At 32.2% G+C, this 19,563-nt stretch overlaps 1 pseudogene; it reads left to right on the top strand.

Annotated features, from left to right (window-relative positions):
- Positions 1-589: 589 nt before the first annotated feature.
- The window catches only part of LOC143386219 (cadherin-9-like), a 51,612-nt pseudogene continuing 32,638 nt past the window's right edge, over positions 590-19,563 (top strand).

Here is a 19,563-nt window from a genome sequence, read left to right as displayed (position 1 = left end):
AGCAACTCATTGAAACCATGTATCTAAATAAAATATAAGGAAGGCTGGGAATATGGTTCAGTGGTTAAGCACCCCTGAGCTAAATTTCCTGTACTGAAACAAACAAGCAAACAAATATCTCCCTAAGTATAGAACCCTTGTTTAGTTTTCTTCCCTAAAATGAGAAAGGTCTTAAAAATCATAATGCTGATTATAATATGAATGTATTTCATTGAGGAAAACTTCTGATTCTTATTGTCTTGAAAAACAAAGAGTGTCTTAAGTAGTGAATATTTAAACATCATGTGATCCTTGCAACAGAAAACTAAGGTACCCGATATCCACTTTTTTTGCCAAACATAAATTCCTCCTTCTAAAAATTACTATTTATATACCTTCTTTTTTTAAAAAAAATTAACTTGCAGAAAAGAACTAAATCCATGCAGGGCAGTGGGATATATACCTTTTTTGGTTGTTGTTGAAAAAGTATGAATACAAAAAAATGACAATATTGCCTAAAAACAAAATGACTCACATTGATATAATTTGAAGTTATTAAACCCAAGGCATGCTAAAACCTTGGCAACATGAAAGGTAGATGGAATACACCATGACCAAGTTCACTACCTCTAATGGACAAGAGAATGGGGGTAATGCACATCTATTATTATAGTAGATGTAATATTATAATAGCTGTCTATTATAATAACTGTGCTTAATTTATATAAATTAATTTATACAAACAGAGCCATTCTAATGGGTAAGCTGGCAGTAAGAGTCCAAAGGTAAATAACAATCAAGTAAAAATTAGAGAACTCACTGCATTATTTAAGATATTACATTCCCCAGAAATTGAATTTTCAGAGAGAAAATTCCATGAGAAATGTAGGAGGTTTTAGAGATGCTACTTATTTTTAGAATGTAAGGTACTCATTTACTCAATGTTACCTTCCATTTGTTGCATACCTACAGTATACCACACTATGCCTTATGCTCAGTAACTTAACAAGAGAAAAATAAGAACTAGTATCCTGTATACATATAAAATGCATTTTAGTAACTAATGATAAACAGTTAAACAATATATAAAATTAATAATCATATAACATTGTGATAACTTTCATGAAAAAATAAATGAGGTGAAGGAATGAGAATGTCTTTGAGGGACAGTTTTAAGTAGGACAGTCACAAGGTGATAAGGAGATGACATTTGCTTTGAAACTGAAGCATTTAATAAATAAAATATATGAGATACAGGGAAAGAGCTTTAAGTGTAGGAGGACGAATAAGTGCACAGCTCCTAGAGTGGAAGTTGACTGGATCTTATGGTGGAAATGAATAGATGCCATGGGGCCAGAAAAGCATTGATCAAGAGAAACAGATGAGAGAAGAGTTTAGAGAAATCGAGAGCAGTAGTATCATGCATGTGTCACTTGGCTGACGAGAAGAAAGCTTGGCTTAGAGTTCATGCAGAAATGTGGGGAAGATGGCCATACTTCTCAGTGACACCAGAACTCCTGTGCTTGGAGGTGGCACGATGGCTGAGGCCAGCTTGTTCATCTTCATCATCTGGCTATAGAGGCAAGAGGATGCAGGGGAAATTACTTAAAAATTTGACCTATCCCTTTGGATTTGCACAGAACAAGCTTGTGCCAAAATGAAGAATAAGATCCTAGGTAAACATGGATCTTATACAGTTTGAACAGGTACCCAGATTTTGCCTCCAAATGTCAATTTCAATGTATTTGGCAGAAGGAATTTATTACAGGCTCCACTAGCATAATGGATATGCCTAGATCTTTCTGTGCTTGCCTTGAAAACCAAAACTAAATCAAGCTTCATCAGATGGTGGATATAATTAGAATGTTGTGAAAATCAGTATCAGAGAAAACAGGTGACAATGTTCCCTGATCTCATTTCAGTTGGTTTTGCAATGTCATGATGGTCATTTTTGCTGAATATTTAATTCATTGAATGTCTGTTAGAGTTTAAAATTTTGATATCCACATCTGCAACTATAATGAGATTTCCATCTACAATTTCATGACTCGTACTCTTTCTATTCCCAATTACTCTTGTCCAAATTCCTTATTTTGGATCAGGAGGAAGTTTAGCTACTAGAGTACAAGCCCTGGAATTATTTTTATGGTGATGATATATTTTCTATGTATCTTTAGTTTTAAAAGTAATAAAGAGTACATATTGCATGCAGCATTACCACAGAGCCCATCTTCCAAATATGCCATTCATCCACACTTGTTTGCATTTTCCTACTTCATAAATTCTTACCACAAAGATATGGCCTATCCTTAGATCTCACAGAGTTCAGCCAATCATTTAGAGTAATTGTTTCTTGACATTTTTAAATCCACCATGTACATAGTGTACATGAATAACAACACTGACTATACAATAGGACTAGTATACACACTTGTCAAAAAGTTTCACGAAATCATTTCTGTTATTCCACATAGACAGTTTTTCAGATTCAAAGTTGAATTTGTCATTTTTTTTATCTAAAAGACTTCATTCAATAAATATTTGCTTACTGAATAGTTTATTCAAGGTATCTTCAGTGGGTTGAGATGGAAATGACCATCTACTTTTAAAACAGGCCTTTTTGTTAAAAGTCCTTCTACTTAAAAAATAATAATGAATTATTTTCACTTAATCTATGTATCATTTGGTGCTGAGAGAGTGATTCTTTGATGATCAAGAAAGCATGTGTGGAGCTGGGGTTGTGGCTCAGCAGTAGAGCTTCTGCCTAGCACATGTGAGGCTTGGGTTCGATCCTCAGCACCACATAAAAATAAATAAAATAAAGATATTGTGTCCAACTACAACTAAAAGAAATATTTTTTTTTAAAAAAATAAAGCATGTGCCCAAAATTTTGTTTAAAATTGGGACAAGATGTGGCCCTGTTCTAAATAGCAATACTGTCCCTACTTAAGCTTATTGAGAATGCCTTCAGCAGCTGCTGCCAGTACCTTTAAGGACATTCTTTCGTTTTTGTGGTAAATGAAGGCTATCATTCATTTATTTCTTCATTCCCTTAATGAATAGTATGTTTGCAAGTCAAACAACACAGGAATAATATAAGGAAAATGGTGAACAAACATTGCAAAGTTCCATACAGGAGAGAAAGTGAAGACATAAAGATGATTTTAATCTTCTTTTTGCTAGAAAGTCTATAGAAGTGAATCATATTGCTATGAAAATATTTAGTTATAGGCATATTAACCGCATAGAGCACAAACACATTGTTTCTCCTGAGGTTTTTTTTTTTAATATACTTTTGCTCACTTCAGATATAGTGGAATAATAAGGGAAAATGTAGCAATTCAGTGGTGATAAATAAGCTAACCTCCACACAGTCTATACTTCCCATTTGTACCTCAGTCATCTACTTTCAGTTGTAAGAAACTGACAGCTGCAGGGTGCATGTAAAAGAAACCACTGCATTGCATTCTTTAATTTCATTTTTCTCTACAGATATGCTCTTGGATTATTCTAGATAATGATAATGACATCACAAATCAATTATTGATAATTTGTCTCAGAGGCAGTAGATGTGGGTTACACTTCTTAGAAGACCATGTCCTCAGCTTTTGCAAATAAGGTACCATATAATCTTAATAAATAAGTAAAAACATCATTAAAATTTTAAATATTTAATAGTAATATTCTGTCAAATGCTATAAATTCCACATGCATTGATTTTTTTTGGGGGGGGTACTTACTGGGGATTGAACTCAGAGGCACCCTACCACTAAGCCACATCCCCAGACCTAGTTTGTATTTTATTCAGAGACAGGGTCTCACTGAGTTGCTTAGCTGCCTTGCCATTACTGAGGTTGCCTTTCAATTTACAATCTTCCCACCTCAGCCTCCTGAGCCCTGGCATTACTGGTGTTCACCACTCCGCCCAGTTCCACATGCATTTTATGATAGATTAAATAATGACATTACATTCTTAAAATTCAACATAGCAATTTCACCATTTTATTAATTATTAGGAGGCATCAATAAATTTAACCAAATGAAAAAAATAACTTTTAAACCTCTTTATAAAATGTGTATAAACATGAAAGCACTATATTATCTAAATTGCCTTCTGGCTTTCTAAGAACCAGTGTATACATGTGAATTTTTTAAAAATTTCCCCAAATAATGAAGAACACACACAAAAAAACATTAAAAATTTATAGTATTAACACATTTGACAAGTATTTTTGTAGTTTTTCTATTATGTAAGCAAAGTTATTTTTGTGATATGAAGAGTAAACTGATTCCACATCAACTTTCAATCAATTGGAAGATATTTTCTGTATTCACAAATGGTAATATGAATTTGAAAAACAAAAGTATGTTATGGAGGTGAGAGAAGGTTGCCAATGGGATTATCAACAAATTGTAAAATTTTTAAGAATTTCCTTTTTAGGATACTTTATTGCAATTGAAATCACTCCAATTATGCCATTTTATTACAGTTTAAGAGACTCTTATTTTTTCCACTGATCCATTAGAACACTGTGTCCCTTTTATAAATTCATTTGTATAATCATAAGCCACTGATATTTTCATAGAAAATATATAACAATTTTTAAAATCTAAATCAATTTAATTATTTTATTTGATATACTAATGTGTAACACATTTCCACAAAATTTAACTATTTAAAACAACATTTATTATGTCAGTTTATGTAGGTCAGGAATCCAGGCCTAGTGTTAGGGTCTCTCACAGGTTAAAATCAAGTATTGAGTTCCAGTTAGACTAAAGTTCTGAGTTCCTTGCTGGCTGTTGGGCTTTGTTCTTCTTCAGAACATGAGTGCTCCACTGCTAAGCTGTATCCCCAGTCATTTATTTTCTTGATTTTGAGACAAGATCTCTCTACATTGCCCAGGCTAGCCTCAAATATACAATCCCCTTATCTGAGCCTCCCAATTCACTGGAATTATAAGTGTTCACTCTGGTTCCAGTCAGTCTTTTACCACAAATCCTCTCCAATAGGGTAGCTAGTTCATCCAAGCCTGTAAGTCAAGAAGGCAGGAGAGGGATCTGTTAGCCAGATATAAGCAGCAATCTTTTCTAATTTAATCATGGAGGTGATATATTTTCACCTTTGCAGTATTCTATAGATTAGATAAAAGTTCTAAGCAATTCCACATTAAAGAAGGCAAGATTATATAGGGTGTTCATACTAGGAGGAATGGATCTTTGAATACCCAATTAAAGCCAATTATTAGGAAAAATCTACTTTGAAAAATACAAGGCAGAGATTCTTTAACAAGTTTTCTGGTGATGCTGCTTTATTCTTGATTTATGTTTCTTCGTTTTAATTCTTGAACTGTTTACATTTTGAATATAGTGTAATAAAAAAGAAAAATTTTAAATCGCAGTATTGCCATTTACTTGCTGAATTGTATTATCATGTTATTTGATTTTTTTTTGGTTGACCCTGTTTGGTTAATCAATTAAGTGGTATTAGTATGATCTAGTTATGGATATGAATTAAGGTGATAACAATTATAAGTATGTGTGCATAATACATATGAATAATAATTATATATGCATATATGTGTGTATAATAATAATTTACTTACCACTAATTAATTGAGCAATTATATATATAAGGATCCATGTCAGAAATTTAGAACATTAGCATAAAAATCTGGGAAATAAATAGGCCTGTCTCAGAGCATTAATTATTAAAATATGAAATATTTCTATTCTGTAGTAAGCACCAAGCAAATGATGTCTAAAAAAGGATTTGCTCTTTATTAAAGTTTCTTTTTCTAAATTCTGATTTCTGAGCCTCACTATACCTTCTACCTTCTGCCCATCAGTGACTGTAAATGACCAGTTCTTACAGTATTAACAGAAAATCAAATACAGGTGTAGGGATTTTTTTTTCTTCAGCATAATAACCTGTTAGTTTTCATTTCTCTACATCTTTCAGATTTTAAAACATTTTTCCCAAATCTCCAAATGCACATAAGAACAGGCACTTAAAACCTTCTTGAGAGTTTGGACTCAGGAAAATAAAATTCAGCATGAGAATATTTCCAGAAAATATTTATTGATGTTAATAAAAAGATTTCACTAGAAATAAATTATATCAATACATAATCTCTTTATTCAGGGATCATAATTCCATTTGGTAGAGCTGTTTAACATTGCCATTCATAGAAAACCTGATGTTTTATTCATGTGTTTTTTTGAAATAGAGGCCAAACATTCACGTTTATAATATGAAAAAAATCCCATATTAATATTTAAATATCTGTCTCTAAATTTAATCAAAAATAATTAGCATAATGAAAGCCAAAATACAGATGATCTTAGTCAATACAATTTTGAAATGGACTCTAAAACTACTGTTTATTGGAATTAAGTTTTAAAAATTCAATTTATATTTAAGAAGCTATTTAATATGATATTCTTTGCTATAGTCCAACACGTGAATAGTTAGAATTCTTTTCCTTACTTTCCCCTTTTATAAGTATTTAATAATCTACTTCACAGTATTATAAAAATTAACTTAGCATATTTTAAAGTTCCTGGCTCAATGATTGACAGGTAATTATTACCCAAGTATAAAATTTTATTTTCTAAAACTGTCTAAAAATACAATTAAGTCCTCAAAAAAGGATTGACTTGCAAAAATTCTCCAGTGTATCTGTGATAATATGGAACATTTCTGCTTCCAGGACCCCTTTAAAATATGTCACTAAATGACTTGTACTGGGTTCTGTTGGAGGCCATGTATAAATTATGGCTTTGTTTGAGCCAACATAAGGCAGTGAGGCTACTTTTCTGAGAACTCATGGGTGAAATTCTCCAGTTGGAGAAAGCCCAGATCATAGTGGTACCCTGCATTAGCTCACAGTCCTAGGTTCAAATGCAGCTGCTCACAAATGGACAAAACCGGCCAGCCATGAACAGTCTTGTTTTCCCATCCTTATCCTGCTTTCCTCAAGAAGCCTGCAATACTGAAACATTTTGATATTTTTTCCCTTATATAAAGCATTAGGTCCTTTTTCCTTTTTTTCAGTTCCAGTTCCTATCAAAGATGGAAGATTTAACAGGGATCCCACTTCTAAAACTAATTTCTGTCTTTGTCTTTTATTCCTCAGTGATTATTTTTTTAAAAAAATTTATTTTCCTAGCTGGTTCACAGCTCTATGGGGGTACTGGTAACCCCAGCAGGGTTCCCCTCGCTGCTCTTCTGGCCAGTACTGTAAGAGTTACCAGATGTTATATCCTAAACTCTGGGATTGGTGGGGAAAGAAGTGAATGGATATCTGACAGGCTGTAACTGAAAAATCAGTAATTCTGATGGGCATCTGAACATTGAGGTAAAGTCAGCTGACACAGATAATTAGGAGACTTTCAAACATGGTGGGGGTGACTGAAGCCAGGATGGCAAATGTGTATACAAGGAAAGAGAAATTGGGGAAAACCAGAAATCAAAACTTCAAAGAAAAATTAGCATTAGCTTTGCAGTGATGGCACATGCTATCTTGAGTTCCTGTTGGTCTCTGCTTCACAGTGTCTAATCTCTTTATACACTTGTACTGCCAGAATTTTGGGGTGAAAATTTTGACAAATTCTTTTAGAGTTCTGTTGGCTTTTGATGTAGTGTGATATGCTCAATAAGTTGTAGACCTATCCTTTCATCATCTGAGGTTGAAATATGTGGTTTCTACTATCTTTGTCTTCATGTCGCTCCCTTCCATTTTTTGTTCTGGCTTATTCAGTTACATATTCATCACACACTGGGTTGCACAGGGCTTGTTATGATTTGGATCTGGAATGACTCCCAAGACCTCCTGGGTTAGTAGATGTAACAATTCAGAGGTGAAAGGAGTTGATTCCAAGGGCCCTGGCCTCATCATGAAGTCCACATCATGTCCCATTCTGAGGGTCATTCTTTAGTCCCACTGATAGCTCAAAGATTCAATAGGAGGTGAATCCTCTTTGGAGGAAGTAGGTCATTGAGGGCATGTCCTGGAAAGGAATGTCTTCCTTTCAACTTTTTCCTCTCATTCTCTGTCTTGTGCTCTCTCTCTGTTTCCTGGATTCTATGAGCTTAGCAGCTGTCTGGTACCACATGATTCTGACATAATTTTTTTTTGTCCCACCTCAATCCCAGAGGAATGGAGCTGGCTGAACACAAATCTTTCTGCTTCTAAGTTGTTCTTGTCGGAATGAAAAGCTGGTACAGCACTCTTGAGGCTGCCCTTCAAATCATCCACCTGGACACCTGCATCAATCACTTCTTATCTCCACGCAATCTGAGCATCTTTTTCTCCTCACCCTTTGACCAAACCTCAGGAAAGTAGAGAAACAGAGGAGTAATAAAGAGTCAAGACTCAGTGGTCTGACACTGTTGGATCATCTGCATATTATTGCTTTTCTGTGGATGATTCTTCCGCATTGTTTTAGTCAGATTTTTTGCTGCTAAAACTAAAGTATCTGCCAGAACAATTGTAAGGAGGAAAATTTTATATGAGGGCTCACAGTTTCAGTGATCTCTGTCCATAGACAGTGGCTTCATTCCTCAGGGATGCAGGTGAGGCAGGAAGAACATGGCAGAGAAGTGTGGCAGAGGGAACCAGCTCAAATGGTGATCAGGAAGCAGAGAGAAAGATTCTCCATTTGCCAGTTATAAATATATACCCAAAGCCACCCCCAAATTTCCACCTCCTCCAGCCATACTCTACAACTTCAGATACCAGTCACTTGATCTCTATTGGGGTATTAAATCACTGATTGGGTTAAGACTCTTACAACCCAATTATTTCTCCTCTGAACCTTCTTGCATTTTCTCGCACATGAGCTTTTTGGGGACACCTCACATCCAAACCATAACAAGCACTTATCTTTTTTTTGTTTCTTTCCTCATGGCAGGAAGAGAATTTTCCTACCTTTTGTCCTCAGTTATCTCCACACCAAAGTTTTTAGTAAAGCATTACAAATTTAGTAATTACTGACTTTCAAGGCATTTATTCTACAAATAAGCCAAAGAAAATACAATTTGAAACTCAGGATCATGTCCTCACCCTTTCTTCTGTCCACACACTTGGAGCCTCCCACCCAAAGAATAATGTTATTATAAATGGGTCATAGCCACCCACACATTTTGGGAAATTTTAAAACGCACAAATTTTAATAACTTTTAAAATGTTGCACATCCAAAAGATCATACAGCATGATTAAGGTAGTTTCATTCCAGGGATGCAAGGTTTAACATATTCAAATCAATAAATGTAATAATGAAATGAATAAAGTATAGAAATCAAATGATCATATAAATAGATATTTTTTTAAAAAACTTGATAAAATTCAACTACATTTATCATAAAAGCTAAGAACAAATTCAATATTGAAATATAATACATCTCAACCTAATAAAGGCTATATATGACAAGCCCATAAAAATATCACAGTGCATGCTAAAAAAAATGAACTCATTCCCACTAAGAAAGGTGTAAGACAAGGATGTCCATTCTCACTGCTGCTACTCAATATAGAAGTAGACATTTTAGTCTGAGCAATGAGGCAAGTGAAAGATATAAAAGGCATACATATAGAAAAGAAAAAAAATAAAGTTATTATTTGCAAATGATATGATTCTATACATAGAAATACCTAAAGACTCCACCATCACAACAGACAAATGAATTCAGTAAAGTAGCAGGATAAAATGTCCCTCATGTGAAATCAGTAATTTTCTATACATCTATGATTAGTTTGCTGAGAAAGAAATTACAAAATCTTCCCATTTATAATAGCTAGAATATAAACAAATATAGGAATCAACAACCAAAATGTTTGGAACAAAATTAATTAAGGTAGAAAATATTTATGCAATGAAAATTATAAACACTGAAGAAATTCAGAGTTGGAAAGATCTTCTGTGTTCACAGACTGAAAGATTTAATATTCTTAAATCTCCCCATGTTATCTACAGATGCAATGCACTCTTCATTAGAATCTCAATGACATTCTTCACAAAACATAAAATTCTAAAATTCCCAAGGAAGCACAAAAACTCCAAATATACAAAGCAATCTTGAAAATAAAAAAAACAAAAGTGGAGGCATTAGAATACCTGACTTCAAGACATACTATACAGCTATTGTAACCAAAAAAGAATGTTATTTACATAGAAGTTGATGAATAGACCAATGGAACAGAATCAAGAATCCAGAAATAAACCCATGCATCTACAGCCAACGGTTTCTTAACAAATGAATCAAAAACATATATCGGAGAAAGCAGTCTGTTTAACAAATGGTGCTTGGGAAACAGGATATTCACATTGAGAAGATTGAAACTTGGCTGCTCTCTCTTATCCTGTATAAAAACAATTCAAAACATATCAAAGGCCTCAATTTAACACCTGGAAATTTGAAACTGCTATAAAGAAGGGGGAACACTTTGAGATGTTAGCACAGGCAACCATTTTCTTCCAAAAGTTACAGTTGACAAATGGGATTATGTCACACCTAAAAGCCTCTGCACAGTTAAGAAATCAAGAGTGTAGAAACAACCCTCAGAATGGGAGAAAATATTTGTCCATTATTTATCTCACAGAGGATTAATAGTAAAAGCATTTAAAGAACTCAAAAAAAAAACTTAACAAAAGCAAAAAATCAATAATCCTATTTAAAGATGCCCAATAATTTGAATAGACTGGTCTCAAAAGAAGAAATACAAATGACCAATAGTTATATGAAAAAGTGTTCGTTATAGTTAGCAATCAGGGAATTGCAAATCAAAATTTTAATGAGATATAAGCTCACTCAATTTAGTGTGTCTCATAAGAATATGGCCAAACTACTATTAAAAATAAAAAATATTATCTTACATACACTTTCATATTCTTTCTCCTAATAGTAAAATTTTATATCAAAGATATTTCAATAGCAAACTGTAAAGGATTAAGAAAATTCAGTCAGGCTTGATACTATCAAATAAAAATAATAGAAGGCCCCATTTAAAATATAAAATTATCTTTTTAATAATATAGTCAAGAACTATTTATCACCAGATAATCTTTAATATTTAGATCAGGCTAGGATATAAAATATTCAAAGTATTAATAAAACAATTTTATGGAAATTACAGAATATTTGTTTTTTATTTAATGTGAAACAAAAACTTTAATTTGTATAGTCTAAGATGAGATGTTCTTTTTGGATGACACATAATTCAACTTCTCTTGAGAAATCTTTCATTTCACTTTTTCAGAATAATCTAAAATAGAACAACTAATGTTCATCCCTAGACAATAAAGTAAAATTTATTCTGTATGGAATTCTTACCCATATTGCTTAAACTTCTTGGGGATTTACAGAAGGTTGTTAGTTGTTAGTAACCTTAGTCAATATGTCATAAAAATATTATTCCTTATTTATAATTTATGCTAGAAAATTTGTGTGTGAATAAAGTGGGAACAATAGAAGCCTGGTGGTATCTTTCATAACTTTTTTTTAATGAATAATGCAACCCTGTCAACTTCATTTCCCTTGTTGACTTGCCTTTTCTTATTTTTGTTTGTTCCATCAGATACTTGTAAATCTAAGGTGCTTTGAGAATAACTCTCCCATCCTTGTGTCTGTCTCCAAGGGAGAATGCAATCTTACTTCAGTCATCTACTTAGGAGTAGGAGTCTCTGTGCTTCAGGCATTGACATCAACACAAGTCTGATGAGCCAGTGTGCTGACATCTATGAACACTTTATTAAATTAGACACTCCCCTAAGCAGGCATGGGCTTTCAGAGCCTAATATTTTATGCACTACTGCACTGACTCCTTGTTTGCTGAAACTCAGGTTGTTCAGGCCTCGCTAAGTATATAAAGTTCTAATGAGGTTATGGAAAAAAAATTTAAACAAGATGGTTGGCATGATGTTAGGTGTTAAGTGTAGTCCATTGTTTTGACAAGTGATAAGTAGAATCAAAGAATTTCAAGAAACAAGACAGAGTATAAGTTTAAGGCAATTTAATTTTTTCTTTTGAACAACAGTTTCTCAGAGTAGAATAAAGGAAGCATTGATTAAAATAAAAATTTAAAATGACTACTTTTTCTGCAGACTACTAATTTAGGTATGTAATTAATATTTAGTAGGTCTTGTGTTCTGTATAATTTATCAAATTGCATAATCTTAAAAGTTTTAAATTATTAAAATATTCAATATTTGATAAAGGAGAATGTAGTGAAGGTAAATACATTTTTAAAAATTTTTACATCCTTTTATAGAATAACCATCCTAACAGATGGGAGATGATGACTCATTGTGGTTTTGATTTGATTTCTCTGATGTTGGTTGATATTGAAAAGCATATCATAACCTGTTGGCCATTCATATCAGTATAAAATTCAAATAGAATAAATGGTATCCTTCCTAAATTAAAGTTCTATGAATTTTGACAAGTTCCTATTTTCTGTTTTTTTAAGAGAGAGAGAAAGAGAGAGAGAGAGAGAGAGAGAGAGAGAGAGAGAGAGAGAGAATTTTTTAATATTTATTTTTAGTTTTCGGTGGACGCAACATCTTTATTTTATTTTTATGTGGTGCTGAGGATCAAACCCAGCGCCCTGCGCAGGCTAGGCAAGTACACTACCGCTTGAGCCACATCCACAGCCCAAATTCCTATTTTCTTATGACTACAGTCAAGACAAAGTATATTTCCATATCCCCCTCCCAAATTCTCTTGTAGTATTTTAAGTTTACTAGACTGGGAGGGAAATTACAGATTTGTGTTGTATCTCTATATTTTTGCTTTTTTAAGCATGTCATATGAATGCAATCATATACTATATATAATTTTTGAGTTTGATGTCTTCTTTTAGTGTATTTAAGATTCATGCATGTGGTTGCATGTATCAATAGTTCATTCAATTTATTGTAGTGTGGATACACTAATATTGTTTATCCATTCATCCATTTGAAAATATTTTGATTGTTTCCATTGTTTTATGATTCTGAGTAAAGTAGGTACACTTTACTTGCATAGAGTTTTATTTTAATTATTCTTTTTTAAAATATGTAGCCTGATAATATTGAGTGATTGGTACATATGTAACATGATAAACAGAACAAAGCAAATTTCTTTTCAGAAGTAGCTATGATATATTGTTCCTACTCATAAGGTATAGTAGTATCAATTGCTCTATATTTTTGCGAATACTTAATAATGTTTTTTAAATTTTTTGCTTTAGCTATTTTATTAAGTGCAGTGGTATGCATTGTACTTTTAATTTTTACTCACAATAATGAATGCTGAGCATCTACTTATGTGCTTGTTTGTCATCTGCATTATCTGTTGAAATGTCTGTTCAAGTCTTTTGCATGTTTTTGTTTTTTTTAATTATTGGCTTTTATGTTTCCTTTATATAATGTGGATAAATGCTTTCACAGAATAGAATTTTGCAATTGTTTTCTACAAGTTTATGAATTGTATTCTCATTTTATTAAGGCATTTAGCTTTTCTAATAAATATTATATATATATATATATATATATATATATATATATATATATATATATATATATTTAGTTGTAGGTGAACGAAATACCTTTTATTTATTTATTTATATGTGGTGCCGAGGACCGAACCCAGGGCCTCACACATGCTAGGAGAGCACTATACCACTGAGCCACAATCTCAGCCCAAAAGGCATTTAATATTGATGGTCAAATTTGTCATTTTTTTTTAATTTTAGAAATACCTTTTAAGAACCATATCTAAGAAAGTTTTAACAATTAAAAAACAAAAATGAGTTTTATTTCTAAAATTATTAAAATTTGAATTTTACTTTAGTCTTTTGAAACTGACATATTAAGCTTTCCCAATTATAAATATTTTAAAAATAAAACATCTCTTTGTTAAATTTTTACTTTCTTGTAGGGGCTTGAAAATTTCAGCATAAAGATCTTGCATATTTTTTTTTGTATTCCATTTTAAATATTTCTTGTCTTTTTGGTCTCAGGTAAATTATACTTTTATTCTTATTTCAGTTTACAATTGTGAGATTGCAATTACTTGACACTATAATTAATGTTTTTTGTTTCATCTTGTATTTGTCAACTTGCTAAATCTGTGATTAAATCTAGTGTTTCTAAAGCAAATTATCTGGGATTTCTTATATTTAGGATGAAACAGTTTTCTTTTTTCTCTATGTATGATTTTTATTACTATTTTGTGTTAACTTACTGTTTTGTGGAGGAACATCAGTTTAAAGCTGAATGCAAGGTGTGAGAAATGACACCTGTACCTGGTTCTTCATCAGCTGGAGGAAAATACGTAGGTTCTCCCACTAAGTGTGCTAGCTGTGGGATACTGTAAGTGCTCTCTGTGGGATGGAGAAATTTTACTATGAAGGATGTTGAATTTTATGAAGCATTTTTTCTTCATCTCCTGAAGTGGTCAGAGTTTTTCTTAATTTGTTGATAACATGATTTAAATGATTGACTTTTGAATATTGAACTGAGGTAAAGTCATGATGTGTTATACTTTTTACATATTTTTGTTTGCCTAAGTTTCATGAGTATATTTGTCTTCACAGAGATTATTGATTATTGGTTTCGTTCCTCCCATCTCTTGTAATGACACTTTACTGTTCCACTGTCAGAGTATTGATGCCTTCACAGACAGTTTTAGGGAGTGCTGTCTTCTGCACATATTCTCCCTATTCAGAAGGTCTGGTTAGTTTATATTAGAATCCGAAAGTAAAATGCACAAGTTAAATTGAGTGGGCCCTACTACAGCTACGATGGCGGATTGACATCTCCAACTAGACAAAGCGTTCACTTCCTTACTATTCTGTTTTCTGCTCCTCTTCATATGCCACTGATGATTTTTTCTTCCTTATTCATTTTCCTTCCTCCCCTTTAATTCATAAAATTAGATATTCTGTATTTTAAAGTTTCATTATTAGATAAAACTGCCGTGATCCAAGGCAAATGCTAATCATGAACAGAATATGCTGAAAAAGATGAAGATACATGTTTGAAAAAAAAAAATAACCGAGAGAGCTATTGAAAGGATGCAGGTTTTCCCCTTTCTAGAAAATTGGCCTTGAGATAGATCCTTACCTTTCTACTATTTATTCTCATTCCATCTAATTTATATCCTTACCTTTCTACTATTTATTCTCATTCCATCTAATTTATATCCTTACCTTTCTACTATTTATTCTCATTCCATCTAATTTATAGGAAAAAGAAAATGACAAAACTCTGTCTAAATAACAATGAACTTTTTTTCCATATTTTCTTCCCATTGAGCTTGCTGCAAGTATCTACTACTACATGTTCCTGGTTATGGGAAAATGCAGGAACTTAAATTAAAGTGACGTTGAAATATTTTCTTTGATGAGCTCAGTCCATTGAAGGTCATTAGGATGTGTACCCCCTCACCTCCATAAAATGATATACACTTTCCCCAAGATGCAGCAGGTCACTTTGGGCTGGAGTGTCTTCTAGATAAGCTTTAATCATAGTAACATCTGTTCATTACTAAATTATGTAGAGAATTTATAAAGAGTGCAGATGCAATTGGTGACCCAAGTATATTTCTAGTTATAACACTGTTTGAATTGAACACCTCATATAACATTACTCTTGAAACTTTCCATACCCTTCAGATTATCCCATAGAAGAAAAATATCTTATGCTGTTTGGAGACAGCTCAAAATCCATGATAAAATTTGCTACTAAAAATCAGGGTCAACTTCCCCATTTAGGCATAGATCTGAGTGCTTGCAATACTTTTAGAGACCCATGCAAATGTTTTAATTTCTTTTAAAATCCAAGAACTAAGCAAACCTCTAAGAAAAATAAAGACATATAGTCATATATAAGTTATACGACTATATACATATATCTATTAATGCATATGTATTTCTATGAATGCAGTTGTAATATACATTTTGTTTTAAAGCCCACAGAAGCTAAATACCTAGTGTCCATGAAACGCATTACACAACCATGAGTAAGAGAAAATTTTTGTCTTAATTATTAGTATATTTGGGCTCCACATTATTATAGGCCTGGGCCTAAATTTGAGCTTATGCATCTAAGAAAAGTGAATTTAATTAAATTAGTGCACAGACTGCATTTTATTCTTGGAGCTCTGTAATGTTCTTCCTCTATTCATGTCTCTGTACCTATATCTGCCACATTATTCCCACTCATGAAACACAGTTCCACTCCATTGTGTTGTCATAGCTGAATTTAACTCTTACAGTTGTTGGCAAACCTAACACATATACAGTTCACACATATTGGCACTCTATTTTTTTCTTTCCTTTGGATCATTTTGGATATAAATTCCATCAAAATAATTCATTAGACCACTGATGTTTAAATTAGGTACTCCTTCATGTTTTTACATTGTTAATTCTTAGGTGGTAAAAGACATTTCAGTTTTTTTTTACATTTGACAGTTCCTATATGGCAGACTTGATGGTGTAAGAAAAAGTACTCCATAGACACTGCTGAAAGAACCATTCTGAGTATTGATGACACATCTTATAGAATGGATATTCTGAACACATCCCACTGAGATGCAAAGAACAAGAACAAAAATTTTAAAAGAATGGTTCATTGATTTGTACAACATACTATAGTTTAATACTTCAAATATTTATGTACCTAATAACAGTTTTTGTAGTCTAGTGTCTATATCTAGGCATTGATAACTTTAAGAAATAAAATAGATAAATAAATGAATATATAATATATATAAATAAATAGAAAAAAGGAAATAAATCTGGAATTGTTTGTTTACTTGAAAAATATGATGAAATTATAATTTAGCATTGAGATGAGCATTATAATAAATAAGAAGTACTTTATATGCTAATCCTGTCTTCCATGAAGAAAATGACCTTCAGCTGACATGGTATTATTCCAATTTTATATTTCAACCACAGAATGTCATTTAGTAGATAATTCTTTTCTATGGAATGAGCTTCCATATAGGGAAAGGACAGGTGATCAACTAATGAGCAGTTCAGTTTAGTATTGGGCATATCCTAAAGCATAATTAGAATTAAAAAATCATGCTAATATATTTTTCGTTTTTGTTTGTTTGTTGCTTAAACCCAGTTGTATCACAAATTCATGCCTCGAGGTCTGTCTGATGATTACTGTGTTTATCCTCATGTTGACAGCAACATGTATCCTTTTAATTTAAGTAGAATTTTAATGAACATTTGTTTATCTTTGTATATTTGTATTTTTTACTCATCTTCACAAATTAGTGTCAAAATATTTTGCACTTTTAGTTTAAGAGTGAAAACGTCTTAAAATGTTGTTAATTTCAATATAGTACATATTCTATACATTTCCACAGTAGAACATATTAAAGAATATAGTGGCTTAGTACATATACAAAAGGTCTTCATTGAAGTGACTTAGAAAAGATCCTTAGTAGTGGCTTCCAACTTTGTTTATCTTTTCATTGGTGTTCTAATATTAATGTTTTCAATGAGAAATAATTCATTCTGGGTGCAAACTCCAAAACAACTCTGAAATTCTCTTTGTTTCTTTATTCATTGTTTACACAATCTTTCAAGTCCTGGATCAAAGAAAATGGGGTACCAGATGGCTTTTATCTGAGCATCTTTAAGTTACCCTGAGAGCATTCTTGCTACCAGTTTTCACGTAATGAAATAAATCCCAGCTACAGTAAAATGAGGCTTCCTGAAAGGAGCAGGTGTAATGTCACAGCTGTATTGGCACTGCTAACATGGTCGTGGATCAAGTTACATCTGGGACTGTCACATTTGCTGCTGAGTTAAAAAGGTTGTGCAGAGAGCAGGAAGAACTTTTGGACACTGTTCCTAAGCTTATTAGCAGGAATCTTAGAGATAATGACCACTCCAAGTTATGTGCTTCATTCACCAAGGCTCCTCTTCACCTCTGCCATATGCTTTATCTACTCAGTGCTACAAATTTATGTGGGTTGTACATGGCTGGAAAATTACAATATGAAGATGTTAGTTCATAGTACAGCTGGAGAAGTGCTTTGCCAGTTTGTGTGCAGGTCACATTCCCAGGAATAAAACTAATTTCAAACAGTTTTGCTTGAAGGAAAATTTTAAACAGAGAATAGCAAGAAATGGGAGCTTTTTGGAATTTTTTCTGCATTGATAGCAAGCATAGCAATCAAAAATGTTTGATAACTTATCTGAGACTAATGAACCTTGTGTTGTATATTTTTTTTATTCAACAAAGATGCATTGATCACTAGTTTGAAAAATGTCTTATGTGAGTTCTGTCATGTTACATACAAATAGGATTATGCATACAATATTTTTGTTTTGTTTTAGGGAAGGGAATCAAGTTTCCTTCTTAATAAAATATTTTAGACAGAATAACAATATTCAGTCAATTTTAACAATAATATTCATTGAACACTTTGCATTAATCCCTATATTACTAAATTTGCATGCAAGGTATAAGACATTGCATTATAATTTAAACAGAAATGCATATGCAGAATATTTAAAATAGAGTGATAAATATTCAGTATAGAACTATATATTTTCTAAGGCATTAAAGCACATTAAGTAATGTATAATAAAGTCTTGGAAAATATGATCAAGCATATGGACTCATTTTATTTGTGTCCTTTGTGTAATGCTTTGATTCAATTATCTCAAATTGTGCTTTATCCAAGATGCATAAAATGGCACCATTTGAATAAAAAGGAAGTATTTAGTATGCATCAACTCATTTTAATTATACCAATATACCTGAAAAGTGTTCCTTTATTTTTCAGTCTTGAATTTCATTAGACCGTATTTGTTGTATGAAATACTAAAAGCATTAAAGTTATACGACTATACAGGCTTCAGTTTGGTCTCAATAATCTTTAGCATTTTTATTACTATTATAAATGGTGGTTAAAAAAAACTAATACTTTAGGATTCTAATCAACATAGCCAATTGACTGAAGAATGATTAATTCTTTTTATTAGCCAAAGATGGATTGTAGCTTAAGTAATCATCTGTGATGTATGATGACTTAATTAGTAATTGAGTTTTTCCAAAATACCCACTATTGTATCCTGTGATCTGCTTTTTTTGAGTGTTTTAATGATAAAATTTGAAGATTTTTGAGGAATTAATATGTGTGATAAGTATTTACAGAGAATAATGAAATCTTGTGATTATAAAAATTATAGAAGCCCAGTGAGACAAATTATCTAAAATGTGCTTATACAAGAAATCATAGTTTATATATTTATGTTTATGATTATAAGGGAAATTGTTTTAGAGTATGCTGACTTGAGTCAAAACTTTCTGGTTAAAAAAGTGTCCAAAATGACTTTGAATATTGAGAAATAATGTTCTAATCTTCCAGCAGCAATCATTATCATAGTAGAATGTGTACCTGTTTTCTGAAGCACTAAATGGGGAAAAAAAGTTATAATATATTTTAGAGGTGAATTTAGGTTTGAGTTGGTCTACAGATTTTCTGTTGAAAGCATGGGACCAAGCTGTGTTGGCATGATATGTGAGCTAGTTGGCAATGGAGAATCATGCGTGCTGCCTCAGA

Source organism: Callospermophilus lateralis, unplaced genomic scaffold, assembly GCF_048772815.1.
Source record: "Callospermophilus lateralis isolate mCalLat2 unplaced genomic scaffold, mCalLat2.hap1 Scaffold_107, whole genome shotgun sequence".
Classification (NCBI taxonomy): domain Eukaryota; kingdom Metazoa; phylum Chordata; class Mammalia; order Rodentia; family Sciuridae; genus Callospermophilus; species Callospermophilus lateralis.
The sequence above is the reverse complement of the archived record's forward strand: the minus strand, read 5'-3'. Positions and strand labels throughout refer to the sequence as shown.